The following is an 18665-nucleotide window of genomic DNA, read 5'->3' on the forward strand; positions in this document are numbered from 1 at the left end:
GTAGAACTGTCCCCAGTGGGAGTCATTGCCACTGAAAGATGTTAGGCAGCATGCATCATACTTTCACAATTCCAAACAGAAGGAGGCCAGAGCAGCCAGGCAGTCTGACTCAGATAAAAACGATGTAATAGCAGACCTCAAGAGACAATTAAAGCAGGCCAGAAGAGAAAAAGAAATTGAGGAAATCAAGAACTTTGCCCTCCAGGCCAGCAGGGGGCGTAATCAGTCCAGGCAACCTGCTACTGTCTCCAAGCCCAAATCCTTTTCTTCACGCTGTTATTTATGTGGGAAATTATGTCATGTGATTCGAACATGTAGATTTAAGCAGCAAATAGACTTTGGCAGGACTGACAGCTCCAGCCAGAGAGATAGGAGTGCTAAAAGGATGTATTACAACTCCAAATGGTCCAACAATGCTAGAAAGGTTGAGGGCACCAAGCATGATGGTCAGTGCTGCAACCATGCATGCAAAAAGTACAGCTAATCTCCATCCCTTGAAGAAATGGAGGTGTATTTGGCCCAAGGTGTGAAGCTGAAGTCCTTATGAACCGAGATTTCTGAAGCAAAAAGGACTAATGGCTATGACATGGATGTGAATATAAATAATCTGAGTTGGGTAGATGTTTCTCAAAGACTGGGCATGTGAGAACATAAATCTCTAGCAAGCTGCACAGAATACAATGATATTTCTGTGGCAGAAGACCAAGAATGGGAGGACATAGTGCAAATGCGTAGAGAGATTTATGGGACTCTTGAGGATGACTATAAAAGGGGTCTGCTTTCTCATTCCACTACAAAAGGCTTGGATGAGAAGCATAGGGACCATCCGACGATCTGCAACAGCTTGCCTCCAAAAGCTTTGCAATTTTGGTTGGAGTCATCAGAATCTCAAGCTCCTCTCTTTATTCCAAGTTTAAAACAACAGGTTAGCTTGAATAAAGAACAGAGTGACAGGGATTTACAATGTATTCAGAAAGGAGTATCATTTGTAACCCTGAAGGAGTCAAATCCCAATATCCAAACCCATTCCCTTGCTTTAGGCATAAAGACCCAGGATGAGGTTAGAGAGCAATCCAAATGGAATGTTGGCAGAGGCTTGACTTTGCCAGAGCAGCCCACTAAGTTGCTGGTTGCTGGCAGCTGCTCAGAAAACTCTACACCTACCTTTCTCAACCCCTTAGCTAAAGAATTCAAACCAGTAGCTTAGGGAAGGGAGAGTGGACAGCTGTCATCTCCAGTGGCTAGTGTGCTTAATAATAACATCAGTGAAGTCTGTTCATTGGTTGGAGACACAAATCAACTAACTTAAGCCACACAGACTAAAGGGCTAGTTAGTGAACTCCAGACAGCGTCTGAGTTGGAAGTCGTACCAGAGGTGTTGAAGGGAATAGAAACTATCTATCATACATCCCCTGACACAACTAATGGGAAAACTCCTGGTCTGGGGGTTAGCAGTTCACAAGACAACAGAATGGATGGTGAAACAGTTCAAACCTCCATTTCTACAGCCCTTAGTCAAAGTCAACCTGAAAGTTCCATGAGCTCTGCACAGCTCAGCCTAGTAACCATAGTTACCCACTCTCCAGCTCTCATTGAGAGAAAGAGTCTGCTCTCTAAGCCTGCCTAAACAAGTGTTTCTCCTAAACAAGACTTGCCTGATTGTGCTGCAGGAAGTCCTGATTTAGCTGACAGTGATCATGCAAGACTTGAAGAACTGCTTGCACAAGACCATACGCAGGACTGGATCAAAACCATTGATACAACTGAGGATTCTTTATTACCATTAGTCCCAGTAAAGTCCAGTAGCAACAGGGAACCCCTTGTTAGCTTGGAAATCGGTGGGGTATGTTATGATGCCCTCCTTGACACCGGAGCAACTGCCTCTGTTCTACGCAAGGCTCCTGAAGGATGCAAATATCAGGGTAGCTTGAGAGTGAGAGGTGCTTCATAGCTTAACAAGTCCCTAAATGCCTGCACTGCTCAAAGCACGGAGGAGAAAAACGATGCAAAAATAGATAAGATATGGTACTTGTTCATGAGTAGTGGAGCTCCTTGTTGAGATAGTACATTTACATGTGTAATTTAGCAAAAATAAACAGTGGATTTTTTACTTAGCCTTCAGAAACTAATGTATTGGAATATTTTTTTATAGATTGTAACCCAGTTCTTGATCATTGAAGACATAAGATAAAGTAGTCTTGGCAGACTTTCTAAGACTATAAGCTTAGCATACATTGGCAAATGGTAGATTAAGAGTATTGAAATAGCTTTCATTTCCTTCTATTTTATTTTTCCTGGTCCAGTTACTAATTGATATGGCAAGAAGTTTAGAACCTAATGGGGCACTCAAATGTGTTTCTTAGCTGAGTGGATCTCACGCTAAATAGTAGTTAACTTACTAAAAAGAGAATATGGCTAGTTTTTCTCCGGCCTCATTTTGGTATTACCATAATGATCCTGATGAGGCTGGAAACTCTAGGGAAATCATGGTGTAAATGTTGGGCTTGGATAATATAGTGAATTATTTAATCGTTATGTAGATAATAGATTGCCATGCCAGTGAAAGGAATTTGAGACTATTGATAGAATTGATATATGAGTTTCCCTGATTTACTGATCCTCAACCATATATTAATCTAATATTTCTAGAAAATCAATTTTTTTATTCTATGCCAATGAAAGTAGTTACATTATATTTAAACATATAGTTTAAAGAATAACAAGAAATCCTTGTATCTGGATCTCAAAAAGGGTGGTCAACAATATCAGACAACAGAGGTGAAAAAGATGAGGAATGAGAAAAGGTCATTGGATTTAGCAGTTAAGATTTTGTTAGTAACCTTGGAGAGAGCATTCATGAGGAGTTTGAATACAGAGGATAGAGGAGTGAGAGAGAAAAAGTAAGCTTTTTCTAGGAGTTAGATTATGAACTGGAAGAATGCTATTGTACAGTAACTGGAGGATTATGGTAAACTATGAATTTCCTTCCTCTTTATTATTATAATATTTTTAGCTTTTAAAAATCTATTATTTCTTTTGAGCCTCAAAACAACCCTGAAAGAAGTAGTTGTTTTAGATATTATCATCTCCATTTTACAAATGTGAAAGAAACTGATGAAGGATCATTAGACTTGCCCAAAGTCACAAAGTTAGGAAATATTAGAGACAGCTTTAAGCACATGACTTCCTTACTCTGTGAGTGACTATACCATTCTGCCTCCCCCTTCTATCCTTAGAGAGAATAAATTGAAAATAAATTTAACTTATTGTGGGATGACTCAGTGTCATCGTTTGAAAATTAGTTATTTTACTATGATATAAATAGTATGGGACATAAAATTTAGCATTTCACTTTATTACTAAATTCTTATTTTAATGTATGGGTTGAAAAGTACAATATGACACACTAAAAAGAGTTATGGGTTATTGTGATATAAGTGACTCAACTTTTCTCCTTTCCTCCTACACATTGTATATGTAATCTTTACCTTTATAAGCTGAAGTATTGAGATTGGCCATGTGTCCCTCAGGGACACGCCACTCTTCTAGTTCACCAAATATTAAGTGCTTACTATATGTAGAGCAGATTCATTTAATCTTTTTTTAATGCCCAGTCCAGATTTTTATCTTAGCCTTTCAGCAGCCTACAGGTCATCCTCCTTTCACAAGTACTTCAAAGATTAGTTCAGTCTGTATCTATATCTTAAACACTGTATTCTTTGAAACTTTAGTATACAGATCACTTTTCCCTCAAACACTGTTGCCTCTCAGCCACCTGTTCCCTTGAATCTGACTATCAACTCATAATAGTTTTATTTCTATGATCCAGAATTCTGGAATTTCTCTTTAACCACAACTTTCTATCATCTGATCTTTTCTTCTCATTCATCCTAAAACCTGTTCTTCAGTTTCACCATGATCTCTAGTCCCCTTACCATTCCCTTACCTATTCTATCACCCCTGCTCTAACTCCCTTCCTCTCTCTTTGAAGTCTTGTCTCTATGGTTGACCAATTTATCAATATATCAGCTGCCCTTGACTTCCTTGTCTTTTTGTCCTGTCAGTCCCTAATCACTAGTGCCAGACCACAACCCTGTATCATCCTCACCATATGCTTTGTCTACTGCTACTCATGTGCTTTTGGATACTACTAGTCATACAGTTGAACCAGCTGAGTTTATTTCTGATTTGTAATCCTATCTCACTGATGGTGAACCTTTTAGAGACCAAGTGCCCAAACTGCAACCCTCACACCACATGTGAGCTCCCACCTTACCCCAGAGAGGGAAGGGAGATAGTGCTCGCATTGGGATGCTGGGCAGGGAGGTGGGTGAGGGGAGAAAAGTCCTCAAGGGTGCATGGAGAAGGGGAAGGGAGTAGCTCCCCTGCTCTGTGCCATAGGTTCCAACACAACACGGTCCTATCTCAACTGGGCTATCATTGCTGCCCAGCAATTATTTTATTTTTTATTGACTGTATAATAGTCGCCATCACAGCTTTTCCAAACATTCACCACCCTCTTTGGACCACTTCTTCTACCTCCCTTTCAGCAGGCAACTTCATCTCCTACTTTGTAAAGAAAATAGAATGTATCCTTTTTTTTTTTTTTTTCAAACCCTTACCTTCCGTCTTGGAGTCAATACTATGTATTGGCTCCAAGGCAGAAGAGTGGTGAGGGCTAGGCAATGGGGGTCAAATGACTTGCCCAGGGTCACACAGCTAGGAAGTGTCTGAGGTGAAATTTGAACCTAGGACCTCTCATCTCTAGGCCTGGTTCTCAATCCACTGAGCTACCCAGCTGCCCCTGAATGTATCCATTTTGAACTCTCTCTCCTTTTCAGAATTATTCTTAAGCATACTCCATTCTTATCTCCTTTGTTCCACTATCTAATGAACAGGTGGCCTCTCTTGCAAAGGCTTCCATTTGTGCTTTTAGTACCATGCCCTTCCATCTCTTCTGGGAACCTCAATATTTCCTTCATTTTTTCATTTTTAATCTCTTTCTAACTTCCCACAGCCTACAAACACCAGTAGGTATCATTAGACTTAAAAAAACAAATACTGCTTCTCCACCTCCGTTCCTCCCTCATCTTCATTTGACACTGCCATCGCCTCATGTTAACATCCTTTCTTTCCCTCCCACAGTCAAGACTCCTAGAAAGGGTCATTTATGCATCCTTTCTCCATTTCTTCACCCCTACCCCACTCCACATTCTCACACTCTCTTGCAATCTGTCTTCAAACACAGTATTCATTTGAATGTGCTCTCTTAGGGGCTGTTAACAATTTCTTCACTGGTAAATCAGTGATATTTTCTGTTTGACCTTCCTATGGCTTTTCATACTCTTCCTCCTGGGCACTGTTTCCTTCCTTGGCTTTTATGCTAGTTTTTCTTTTGTTCCCCCTCTTTGTGTCTCTTTTGCTAACTCATCAGCTTCCTCTGGACCACTAAGTGTGGATATTCTCTAACCTCTGACCATGGCTTTCTTTTCTCTATGGACGTTCTTCCTTGTTGATCTCATCCCCTTCCATGAGTACAAATCTCTTCCAGTGTTATGATTTTCAGATCTGAATTTAAGAATAAAATCTAATCTTCCTCCTGACTTCCAGTCTAGCATTATAGCTTATATATCCAAAATAGCACTATATTCTCTTAAACAAGGAAGAGTTGTCCATTTTTTCCAATGACTAAAGTTTAAGAACCTTTGCTCAAAACATATTCTTTTTAGAAAATTTCCTTTTTCTCTTGAATACCCCCATGTTAAATGTCCCCCAGGTTCTTCATAATCTTGGAGTCATCTTTTACTCTTACCCCCTTTTCATGTCTTGAATCCAGTAATTATCTATCTTCACCTCCACAAAATATCTAACAGTTTCCTTCTCTCTTTCAAGAATAGAGAAGAATAGATTTAGGAGGAGCAAAATGGAAAGGAGAGAACATTGTGGTCAGATACAATCTTGGAGTTCAAATCGTAGAAGTAAAACTGTTATGAATAAATGATGAAATAGTTTCTCTCTCCTGTTTCAGGTCCTCATTATTATTTACCTCAGCTACTGAAATGGCTCTCTAGCTGCTCTTCCTATTGCCAGTCTCATCCTACTGAAATCTGTACTTTTCACAATTGCTTCATTGATATTTCTAAAACTGATCATGTAACTAACTCTCCTCAGAAATCTTTAGCAGCTCCCATTTGCCTTTAGGAGAAAGTATAAAATCCCCAGCCTAACTTTAAGGAATTTTTCTATCAACAAACATGAACATTTCATTAAACAGAGAACAGAGGATTATATATGAAAACAGTTAATCTAACACAAGATTTTTTTTTGTGTGTTTATTAAAGTTAGATAGTAGCACAGTGGATAGAGTGCCAGGCCTTAAGGCAGGAAGATTCATGTTGCTGAGTTCTAATCTGGCCTCAGACACTTACTAGTTGTATGACTCTGGGAGAGTCATTAACCCAATTTGCCTCAGTTACCTCATCTGTAAAATGCACTGAAGAAAGAAATGGCACATCATTCCAATATCTTTGTCAAGAAAACCCCAAATGGTGTCATGAAGAGTTAACACAATTGAAACAACTGAACAGCCAACACTGTCTTGCTTGTTTGGGTCCCCTTCTGAATTTCTTTCCATTCTCTTCTTTGTGTTTTTCCTTTTATTTTTTACACACTTTATTTTCTCCTTTTTTATATCACTTCCATTGTTGTCTTCTCCCCATAAAAACCCTACAAGGTAATAAATACATTTATTTATGCAAATACACATGGGAAGTGTCTGAAAATTGATGTCTCCTTTTGAACTTCCAGTCCATCATTTTTGTGCCAAGAGGAGGAGGCGTGCTCTCTCATCAGACTTCGGAAGTTGTGGTCTTACATTTACCAGAAGTCTTTAAGTCTTTCAAAGATATTTTACTTCATATTATTATAGTCATTGTATACATTGTTCTTCTGGTTCTGCTCACTTCATATCAGTGCACACAGATTTTCTGAAGTTTCTTGGAATCCTTCCTCTTTGCCATTTCTTTCTTTCATTCTTTCTTTTTTTTTTAAATCCTTACCTGTCAGTACCTATCAGTACTGTGTATTGGTTCCAAGTGTAAAGAAATATAATGGCAGCCATGTTGGGTTAAGTGTGATAGGCAGTTACCTCCTTAGAATTCAGAATGAACTGAAGTGGCGTGAGCCTGGCATGAGCCAGGGCAATTGAAATTTGCCTATAAAAGGAACAGCTCTAAACCCATCTTGGTCTCGGTTTGGAGATATTTGGTCTAGGGTAGAGAAGAGCTTAGCATAGCTTATTCTCCTTTACTCACAAACTAACTCCAGCTTACAGACTGATTCAACTATATTCATCAACCTCAGTTCTCTGATTTATTATCAACAAGAAGATCTACAAAGAAATCTATCATTCAGCAGGGTCAAGCCTTGACTTAGGGCTGGGCTAATCAGACCTAGCCTGGCCGTCGGCCAACCAAGATCCTTAATCAATCATAATCAATTGAAGATTCAACAATGAGCTATTCAACTTAGACTTACTTAGGAAATCCTAATTCCCACTTTCCATCTTTACCCAGTTCCCCTTTCCCTAAACTCTTCAACAATTAAACCATCTTTCCAGACGCCACTTGCCTGTGAATTCTTAAAGTTCTAGTGGGAGGCTTCAGTTGGTAGAGTCCTGTGACAACCAGAAGGGGGTTTTACTTTCAATATTCCTTTAACCAACAGTTAAGATTAAGTCTGCAGCCAGAACAAGTCAAATAATTAATTAGTCTTAATAGACCAAACATCCAGGTCTATAATATATCAAGCTAAGGAATATAGCCACCTCCATCAACTTACTAGGGCTTCAGTTAGGACAAGGGTCAACTGTGTTCCCCAATCAGCTGATTCCTTAGTTCAGGCTGTTAGCCCTGGGTTACTATTCTGTTATCTTGGTATTGGAGTAAGAAGATTCTCCACATTCTCTTATAGTACCAGCTGTATTGGATCTTTGGGATCACTACTATATCTAGGTGGCTCATTAAGATCTCTCAATAATCTCTAATTAATTTCACATCAACTACCAAGATTTACATAACACAAGGCAGAAGAGTGGTAAGGACTAGGCAGTGGGAGTCAAATGACTTGCCCAGAATCACACTACTAGGAAGTGCCTGAGACCAGATTTGAACCTAGGGTCTTTGCTATTTCGTAAGGAGCAATATTACATAATATTCATTGTTCAGCCGTTACCCAACTGAAATTTATCCACTTCATTTCCAGTTCTTTGCTAAAATAAAAAAGTGCTGGTGTTAATATTTTTTTTACATATGAGTCCTTTTTATTTTACTTTGGAATAAGTATTTATTAGTGGTATCATAGAATTATACCAACTTGGCATTTGAAGTCCTCCATGTCTTGGTTTCCCTCTATTTTCTCCATTATTTCTTATTATTTCCTTTTACACAAACTCTGATCCAGTCAGATTGGCCTATTAGCTGTTTCCTGTATAAAACATTTCATCTCCCAACTCCATGTCTTTGTACAGGGTGTTCTGCCTTATTTAGAATCTCCCTCACTTTCTAAAACTTAGAACACTCTTCTCAGAATTTAGAATACCTCCTTCCTTCTCAATTCAACTTCCATTCCTATATGAAACCTTTCCTCATTCCACCTCAGCAGATTTTTAGTGTTTTCTGCCTTTTGAAGTGATTTTCTATTTTTTTTATGATTATATGCCTAATACTCCTATAAATATTTTTCATATTTACTTAGCTTTGTACATATTTCTTCTCAGTAGAATGTAAGCTCCTTAAGTTCTCTTTTCCTTTGCAGGTCAGACTTTTCACATCCACTACCCAATCAAATTCCAGTGGCTATGTCTATGGATCCATAGGTCACATGGAGTGCTCTGAACAGGCTGTATGTTTCAATTGTGGGAAGTCAACTAACCAACCTAGATTTTAAAAGCAATATCCAGAAGAGGAGTGAGTGGCAAATCCTCAAATTATTAGTTAGTAAAAATGTATTAAAGATCTGGTTATCAACAGAAAAGGAAATGATCACAAAGAACCAATATGGCTTTTATAAAAATAAAAGTAAGGATAAACTCATTTCCATTTTTAACATGGTAACTATACTGGTAAATTAGAGGAGTACTATAGATAGTTTGCCTAGGTTTTTAACAAAGCATTATTTATAGCGTCTCATGCTTCTTGTAAGAAAAGATGAAGAAATATGGATTAGAGAGTACTGTTGTTAGGAAAATTCAGAACTGATTGAAAGGTTGGAGCCAGTGAGTAGTCAGTGATTCAGTATCATCTTGGAAATAAGTCTTCAGTGGTGTGCCCCAAGGATCAATCTGTACTTGACTCTGGGCCATTTCACATTTGTAAATATTGACCTGGATCAGGTTAATCTGGTTCAGGTGGCACATTCATCATATTTGTAGATGAGACAAAGCTGGTCGAGATTGTTGATAATATTATATGTTAGAGTTCCAAAAAGTTCTAAACAGGCTAGACATTGGTTTCAAAAGGATAAGATGAAATTTTATGAGAATCAATATGAAGTTTTATACTTGGTTTCAAGAAATCATTATCACAGATATAAAAGAGAGTGGTCATGATTAAATAGAAATTTTTCTGGAAAAGGTTTATTTGGTTTGGCAGCATTATGATACAATAATAAAATAGTTATTGTGATTTTGGACTGCATTGGGGATCATTGCAGAAATAAAGCGGTAGTTATCAGTCTTTTATTACTTTACCTGAGTTAGACCCTAAAATAGTTTTTAGTTCTGGGCATCACATTTTAGAAAGACTATTGATTAATAGTCTCCAGAGAAGGATAACCAGCATGATAAAGAGCCTCTTGTGACAAGGGGATCTGTCGAGGGAACTGTAGAACTATAGTGTTTGGCCTATAGAAAAGAAGCCTAGTGGACCATTGATAGATGTCTTTTATGTATTTGAAGGGCTGCCATTTGGCAGAAGGGGAAGGCTTCTTTCCTCCTTCCTGCTTGTCCAGGCTTCTTAGACATTACTACCATTCACATCCTCTAAGGTCCTGCCAACTCGATCTGTCTTATTATTTGTTACATGTATATTACATATCTGTCATTCCCCTTCCTATTCACTTTTGCTCTTTTGAATCACTAGGTTCTTTTAAAACTCACATCAGTGTTCCCTCCTGTATGAGATCTTTCTTGATCACTCTTTTCAGGCGATAGTATTTCCATTCCCTTACTCCTTAGTGATCTTGTATTTATTTCATATATGCTTATATGTGTAATCTCCCCAATAGAATATCTTTACAAACATGATCTCCTTTGATCCTCACAACTCTTGGAAGTGAGATGCTATTATTATCTCTATTTACAGATGAGAAAACTGAGATCAACAGAAGTTAAATAATTTGTTCAGGATCACATAGCTAGTGAATTTTTTTAAAATAATTTTTATTTTTTAGAAAAGTTATCATGGTTATATGATTCATGTTCTTACTTTCCCCTTCATCCCCTACCTCCCCCCCATAACCGATGCACATTTCCACTGGTTTTAACATGTGCCATCGATTGAGACCTATTTCCAAATTGTTGATTGGTGTGGTAGTTTCAGTCATGTCCTCCTCAACCCATGTGTTCAAGCAGTTGTTTTTCTTCTGTGTTTTCACTCCTACAGTTCTTCCTCTGAATGTGGGTAGCGTTCTTTTCCATAAATCCCTCAGAATTGAACTGGGTCATTGCATTGCTGCTAGTACAGAAGACCATTACATTCTATTTTTTTAAAATTTTTAATCATTTATTAATATTCATTTTTAACGTGGTTACATGATTCATGCTCCTACTTTCCCCTTCACCCCCCGTGCTCCCCCCACCCATGGCTGACGCACATTTCCACTGGTTTTATCTTGTGTCCTTGTTCAAGACTTATTTCCAAATTGTTGTTAGTTGCATTGGTATGGTAGTTTCGAGTCCACATCCCCAATCATATCCTCCTCAGCCCATGCGTTCAAGCATTTGTTTTTCTTATATGTTTCCTCTCCTGTAGTCCTTCCTCTGAATGTGGGTAGCGTTCTTTTCCATAAATCCCTCAGAGCTGTTTTGTGTCATTGCTTTCTGCTGGTACAGAAGTCCATTGCATTCGAATTTTACCACAGTATATCAGTCTCTGTGTACAAAGTTCTTCTGGCTCTGCTCCTTTCACTCTGCATCAGTTCCTAGAGGTCTTTCCAGTTCACATGGAATTCCTCCAGTTTATTATTCCTTTTAGCACAATAGTATTCCATCACCAGCATATACCACAGTTTGTTTAGCCATTCCCCAATTGAAGGACATACCCTCCCTTTCCAGTTTTTTGCCACCAAAAAAGCACAGCTATAAATATTTTCGTACAAATCTGTTTATCTGTGATCTCTTTGGGGTACAAACCCAACAATGGTATGGCTGGATCAAAGGGCAGGCATTCTTTTATAGCCCTTTGAGCATAGTTTACATTCTATTTTACCACAGTGTATCAGCCTCTGTGTACAATGTTCTCCTGGATCTGCTCCTTTCACTCTCCATCAATTCCTGGAGGTCTTTCCATTTCACATGGAATTCCTCCAGTTTATTATTCCTTTGAGCACAATAGTATTCCATCACCAACATATACCACAATTTGTTCATCCATTCCCCAACTGAAGGGCATACCCTCATTTTCCAGTTCTTTGCCACCACAAAAAGCACAGCTATAAATATTTTCGTACAAGTCTGTTTATCTGTGATCTCTTTGGGGTACAAACCCAACAGTAGTATGGCTGGATCAAAGGGCAGGCATTCTTTTATAGCCCTTTGAGCATAGTTCCAAACTGCCATACAGAATGGTTGGATCAGTTCACAACTCCACCAGCAATGCTTTAATGTCCCAATTTTGCCACATCCCCTCCAGCATTCATTACTCTCCCATTCTTTCATTTTAACCAATCTGCTAGATGTGAGGTGATACCTCAGAGTTGTTTTGATTCACATTTCTCTAATTATTAGAGATTTAGAACACTTTAAGTGCTTGTTGATAGATTTTATTTCTTTATCTGAAAATTGCCTATTCATGTCTCTTGCCCATTTATCAGTTGGGGAATGGCTTGATTTTTTATACAATTGGTTTAACTTCTTGTATTTTTGAGTAATTAGACCCCGTCAGAGTTTTTTGTTATAAACATTTTTTCCCTATTTGTTGTTTCCCTTCTGATTTTCATTGCATTGTTTTTGTTTGTACAAAAGCTTTTTAATTTAGTATAATCAAAATCATTTATTTTACATTTTGTAATTTTCCCTAATTCTTGCTTGGTTTTAAAATCTTTCCTTTCCCAGAGATCTGACAAGTATACTGTACTATGTTCACTTAATTTATTTATAGTTTCCCTCTTTATATTCAAGTCATTCACCCATTCTGAATTTATCTTGGTGTAGGGTGTGAGATGTTGTTCTAAACCTAATCTCTCCTATATTGTTTTCTAATTTTCCCAGCAGTTTTTCTCAAATAGTGGATTTTTGTCCCAAAAGTTGGGCTCTTTGGGTTTATCATACACTGTCTTGCTAACGTCACTTATCCCAAGTCTATTCCACTGATCCTCCCTTCTGTCTCTTAACCAGTACCATATTGTTTTGATGACCACTGCTTTATAGTATAGTTTAATATCTGGTACTGCTAAGCCACCTTCCTTCATGTTTTTTTTTTCATTATTTCCATTGATATTCTTGATCTTGTTCTTCCAAATGAACTTTGTTATAGTTTTTTCTAATTCAGTAAAGAAGTTTTTTGGTAGTTTGATAGGTATGGCGCTAAATAGGTAAATTAATTTGGGTAGATTGGTCATTTTTATTATGTTGGCTCGTCCTACCCATGAGCACTCAATGTTTTTCCAATTGTTTAGCTCTAGTTTTAATTGTTTGCAAAGTGTTCTGTAGTTGTGTTCGTATAATTCCTGTGTTTGCTTTAGTAGATAGATTCCTAAGTATTTTATATTGTCTAGGGTGATTTTAAATGGTGTTTCTCTTTCTACCTCTTGCTGCTGTGATTTGTTGGAAATATATAGAAATGCTAATGATTTCTGTGCATTTATTTTGTATCCTGCAACTTTGCTAAAGTTGTTCATTATTTCTACTAGCGTTTTAGTTGATTCTCTAGAGTTTTTTAAGTATATCATCATATCATCTGCAAAGAGTGATAGCTTAGTCTCCTCATTGCCTATTTTAATACCTTCAATTTCTTTTTCTTCTCTAATGGCTACTGCTATTGTTTCTAGTACAATGTTAAATAATAGAGGCGATAATGGGCATCCTTCTTTCATACCTGATCTTATTGAGAAGGCTTCTAATTTATCCCCATTGCATATGATGCTTGTTGATGGTTTTAGATATATACTGTTTATTTTTTTTTAGAAAAGGTCCTTCTTTTCCTATACTTTCCAGGGTTTTCAATAGGAATGGGTACTGTATTTTGTCAAAGGCTTTTTCAGCATCTATTGAGATAATCATGTGATTTTTGTTTATTAGCTTGTTGATATGGTCAATTATGTGGATGGTTTTCCTAATGTTGAACCATCCTTGCATTCCTGGTATAAATCCCACCTGATCATGGTGGATAATCCTTCTGATCACTTGCTGGAGTCTTCTTGCTAATATTCTATTTAAGATTTTTGCATCTATGTTCATTAGGGAGATTGGTCTGTAGTTTTCTTTCTATGTTTTTGATCTACTTGGCTTTGGAATCAGTATCATATTTGTGTCATAAAAGGAATTTGGTAGGATTTCTTCTTTGCATATTATATCAAATAATTTGTATAGTATTGGGATTAGTTGTTCTTTGAATGTTTGATAGAATTCACTTGTGAATCCATCAGGCCTTGGCGATTTTTTCTTAGGGAGTTCTTTGATGGCTTGTTCAGTTTCTTTTTCTGATAAGGAATTGTTTAGGTATTCTATTTCTTTTGCTGCTAATCTAGGCAATTTATATTTTTGTAAATATTCATCCATATCACCTAGATTGCTATATTTATTGCCATATAATTGAGCAAAATAGTTTTTAATGATTGCCTCTTCATTAGAGGTGAGGTCTCCCTTTTCAGCTTTGATACTGTTAATTTGGTTTTCATCCTTCCTTTTTTTTTTTATTAGATTGACCAGTACTTTGTCTGTTTTATCTGTTTTTTTTTTCAAAATACCAGCTTCTAGTCTTGTTTATTAATTCAATAGTTCTTTTACTTTTGATTTTATTAATTTCTCCCTTGATTTTTAGTGTTTCTAATTTAGTTTCCATCTGGGGATTTTTAATTTGCTTGCTTTCTAGTTTTTTAAGTTGCATGCCCAATTCATTAATCTCTGCCCTCCTTAATTTGCTAATATATGCACTCAAGGATATAAATTTGCCCCCTGAGTACTGCCTTAGCTGCATCCCGCAGAGTTTGGTAGGATGTTTCATCATTGTCATTCTCTTAAATGAAATTGTTAGTTATTTCTATGATTTCTTCTTTAACTGGTTTTGGAGAATCATATTATTTAATTTCCAATTAGTTTTTGATTTGCCTGTCCAAGTGCCCTTTCTATTATTTTTATTGCATTATGATCTCAGAAGGTTACATTTATTATTTCTTCTCTTTTGCATTTTTTGCAATGTTTCTGTGCCCTATTACATGGTCAATCTTTGTGGATATACCATTTGCAGCTGAAAAGAAGGTGTATTCCTTTTTGTCCCTATTTATTTTTCTCCACATATCTACTAAATCTAATTTTTCTAGGACTTCATTCACCTCTCTTATCTCTTATTTATTTTTTGGTTTGATTTATCTAGATCTGAAAGAGGAATATTTAGATCTCCCACTAGTATGGTTTTACCATCTATTTCCTTCTTGAGCTCTGCCAGTTTCTCCTTTAGGAATTTGGATGCTATGCCATTTGGTGCATACATACTGAGCACTATTATTTCCTCATTGTCTATACTGCCTTTTATCAGGATGTAATTACCTTCCCTGTCTTTTTGAATCATATCTATTTTTATGTTGGCTTTGTCAGAAATCATGATTGCCACTCTTGCCTTCTTTTTCTCATTTGAAGCCCAAAAGATTTTGCTCCAGCCCTTTACCTTAAACCTGTGTATGTCCACCCGCCTCATATGTGTTTCTTGTAGACAACATATGGTAGGATTTTGGTTTCTAATCCACTCTGCTATTTGCTTCCGTTTTATGGGCCAGTTCATCCCTTTCACATTCAGAGTTATAATTATCAGTTTTGTATTCCCCAACATTTTGGTATCCTCTCCTAGTCCTACCCCTTCTTTTTATGCTGTTTCCTTTTAAACCAGTAACCCTTGTCCCCTCTCTTGATTTACTTCCCTTTCTACCCTCTCCCTTATTATTCCCCTCTTTTTATTTTTAAGGCCTAATGAATTCCCTCCCCCTTCTTCTCCCCTCCCTTTTTTGACCTCCCTACTCCCCTGGTTCCCTTGGTTTATCCCTTCTGACTTTCTCAGTAGGGTTAGATAGAGTTCTATATCCCAATGGATATAGCTACTCTTCCCTCTTAGAGTTAATTCCACTGAGAGTAAGTTTTAAATATTACCTCTTAATGCTCTCTTCCTCTCCTTCTTATAATAGTATTCATTCCCTCCCCTTCCCATGCCCTCTTTGTGTGGTATAGAATATCCTATTTTTCTTATTCATTCAAGTTTCTCTTGGTGCCTTCTACTATTCACCCCCCTCTTACCCACCCACCCCCATATCATCTTAGATCATTTAGTACTCCAACCTCTCCCTATGAATAATTCTTCTAATTACTATAATAGTGAATAGAGTTCACTACAGAGAATTACACATAACATTTCTCCATATAGGAATACAAATAATTAGACCTTATTGAAACCCTTAAAGAGGCAAACTTTAAGAGTTTTCTTTCTTTCCCTTCTGTTTCTTATTTACCTTTTCATGTTTCTCTTGGTTTTTGTGGTTGGATGTCGAACTTTCCACTTAGTCCTGGTCTTTTCTGTGCAGATACTTGGAAATCTTCTATCTTGTTGAATGCCCATACTTTCCCCTGGAAGTATATAGTCAGTTTTGATGGGTAGGTGATCCTTGGTTGTAGACCCAGGTCTCTTGCCTTTCTGAATATCATATTCCAAGCCTTGCAATCTTGTAGTGTGGAGGCTGCCAGATCCTGTGTGATCCTGATTGATGCTCCTTGATATCTGAATTGTCTCTTTCTGGCTTCCGTAAAATTTTTTTCTTTTACTTGGAAGCTCTTGAATTTGGCTATTATATTCCTGGGGATTGTCTTTTCAGGGTTTAGTGTTGAGGGTGATCTATGGATCCTTTCAATATCTATATTGCCCTCTTGTTGTAGAACTTCAGGGCAGTTTTGCTGAATAATTTCTTTTAGTATGGAGTCCAAATTTCTATTAATTTCTGCTTTTTCAGGAAGACTGACGATTCTCAAATTGTCTCTTTAGGCTCCTGAGGTCTCAGGTTTAGTTGTTTTCAGGGTCAAGCCTCCTGGTGGTCCCCTTGCTTGTTCCTCTGCCCAAAGCTCCTTTAACTGTCTCAGGGCGCTGTTTCCACAGTCATGCACCCCTCTGCACTGGGTCCCCACCCAAGGTCCGCGCCTGCTCTCAGGTTCCATGTCCTCGCTTGATTCGATGCCTGGGCTCAAGATCTGTGTTCAAAGTCCGCATTCTTTAGCCTCTTGGGGTCTTACGTCTTGCTGCTCTTAGAGGCAGGCCAAGGTGATCCCAGGTAGCTGACAAGGATTTAATGGATGCCTCAAACTTGCTCTAACTCTTGTGTGCTGGCTTTGGCCCTGTAGGTAGTGTGGGGGTGGGGGGAGGGGGTTGCTTAGCTCGCGTTTTAGTGTGTAAAGTTGAAAAGACCTTGTACCCCTTTAAACTACATTACCCAAACTCCCTTTCACCATACCCATAATTCCTTAAGCCTTTTCCTATTGGTTGGGGGTTCCGTGGGCTGTTTTTTATATGGTTGTTGTGGGTGTGGTGACAGGACTTTTTGAAGAGGAGGTGGTGTGGTTAGGGTGAGTTGGGACTCTTTTTCTGTACTTTTAATAAAATCCTTATAAGTATCATACTTTGGAGGCATTGGATATTAATTTAAAAACTTACAGTTCGCAACTTACGAAGGGACTCTTGGATTCCCTGTGAAAATAGTTCCCAGCTGCGCCCTCCCCCCACTTCCTCAGAGGCAGAGCTTTCTGCCATTTTTTTAAACCTTTGCTGGGCTGCTGCCTCCCATTTTTTCCCAGATCTGTGCATTTTCCCTCCCAGGCGTCCTTTACACGCATTTCCCACCCTCTCCACCCTTGAGCTGGGCCCTCAGCCCGCTGCCACCTCCCGGTGCCTTCCAAGCGCTTTTCCCATCCCTTGACTGCCTGGCCAGGTGGAGTTTTAAAGCCTCAGGCTGCTTTCAGCCCCAAGCCACAGCCGGCAGCAGACTTAAGCTGCTTTATTTACTATTGGGGTTTCCTGCCACTATTCGACCCTTTTGAGACCATCCAGCTGGCCTGCCTACTACTCCTGTGACTGGTAAGCTTTAAAGAACCCCCATCCCCGAGCCCCTGCACGAGAAAGAGCCTTTTAACCTTGCAGAAACCCCTAACATCTGCTGGGCTTTTCCCCTTGGTGTAGGGAGGGCCTGACCTTTTTTCATCCGCCCCAGCCTGCTTTCTAGCTTCCCTGCCCAACTTGCGTTTAAAAAAGCAAGATAACTGCTTTAACTCCCAGTTTCTGACTGTGATGGCTTTAGAGCGAATCTGCCCTGTTTTGTAGCCATATCCTCCATTTTGGTTTCTGGCGAACACAGTCACGCCCCTCGCTCTCCTCCCTTACCCTTCTCTGCTGTAGTGTGACCACTTAGCCACCAGAGGTCAATAGAAAGCAAAAAAAAATTTTTTTTTCTTTTTTTCTGTTTCTTCTTCCCCTTTCTTCCTCCTGAGCTATAGTGGTTTTTTTTCCTTCTGCCACAAAAGGGCAACAACACCAAATAAGTATATAAATAAATAAAATTTAATAATATTAAATAAAAATAATTTACAAATTATATAATTATAAACTATGTACTATAAACAAATTATAATATTTAATATAAATGAATGAACCATAATTAATTTTTCAAACTAAACCATTTAATAAAAAAATAATATACAATACCCTTTAGCTTGCCCCTACCCACAAATTAAATAAATAAACAAATCAATATATACATTAAAAATTCTATTTTCCACTTCCCTTTAATCAGCCCTTTTGATCACAATGCTCATCAATATAAATGCTACTCTACAAGAAACCCTTGTGGTTTTTGCCCAATTAGGAACTGATAGAGTTCTAGACTACTCCCTTGTTTCTATGTGGCTTGTAGTTTTCTTTTTTCTCTGAGTTGTATGCTCTGTAAGAGGGATATTTAGGTGTTTTATAGATATGTATTTAAAGTGTGGCCACAATTAAATCAGACCCAAGTCAGCATCAGGTTAACGCAATTTATTTACTATTAGGAAGGTAAAATATAGGAATAAAGAGAAAGGGAGAGGCTAGCCCAGGCCTGTGGAGGCCGAGAGAGAGAGAGAGAGAGAGAGAGAGGGAGAGAGAGAGAGAGAGAGAGAGAGAGGGAGAGAGAGGGTGCAGTTGGTAAGTCATAAAATGGTCTTGGCA

At 38.1% G+C, this 18665-nt stretch overlaps 1 protein-coding gene across 2 annotated transcripts in view; it reads left to right on the forward strand.

Annotated features, from left to right (window-relative positions):
- Positions 1-18665, forward strand: part of CRTC3 (CREB regulated transcription coactivator 3) — a 107509-nt gene that overhangs the window by 22787 nt on the left and 66057 nt on the right. The gene's annotated exons all lie outside the window — the stretch shown is intronic.

The sequence above is a fragment of the Gracilinanus agilis genome, chromosome 2 (assembly GCF_016433145.1).
Source record: "Gracilinanus agilis isolate LMUSP501 chromosome 2, AgileGrace, whole genome shotgun sequence".
NCBI lineage: Eukaryota > Metazoa > Chordata > Mammalia > Didelphimorphia > Didelphidae > Gracilinanus > Gracilinanus agilis.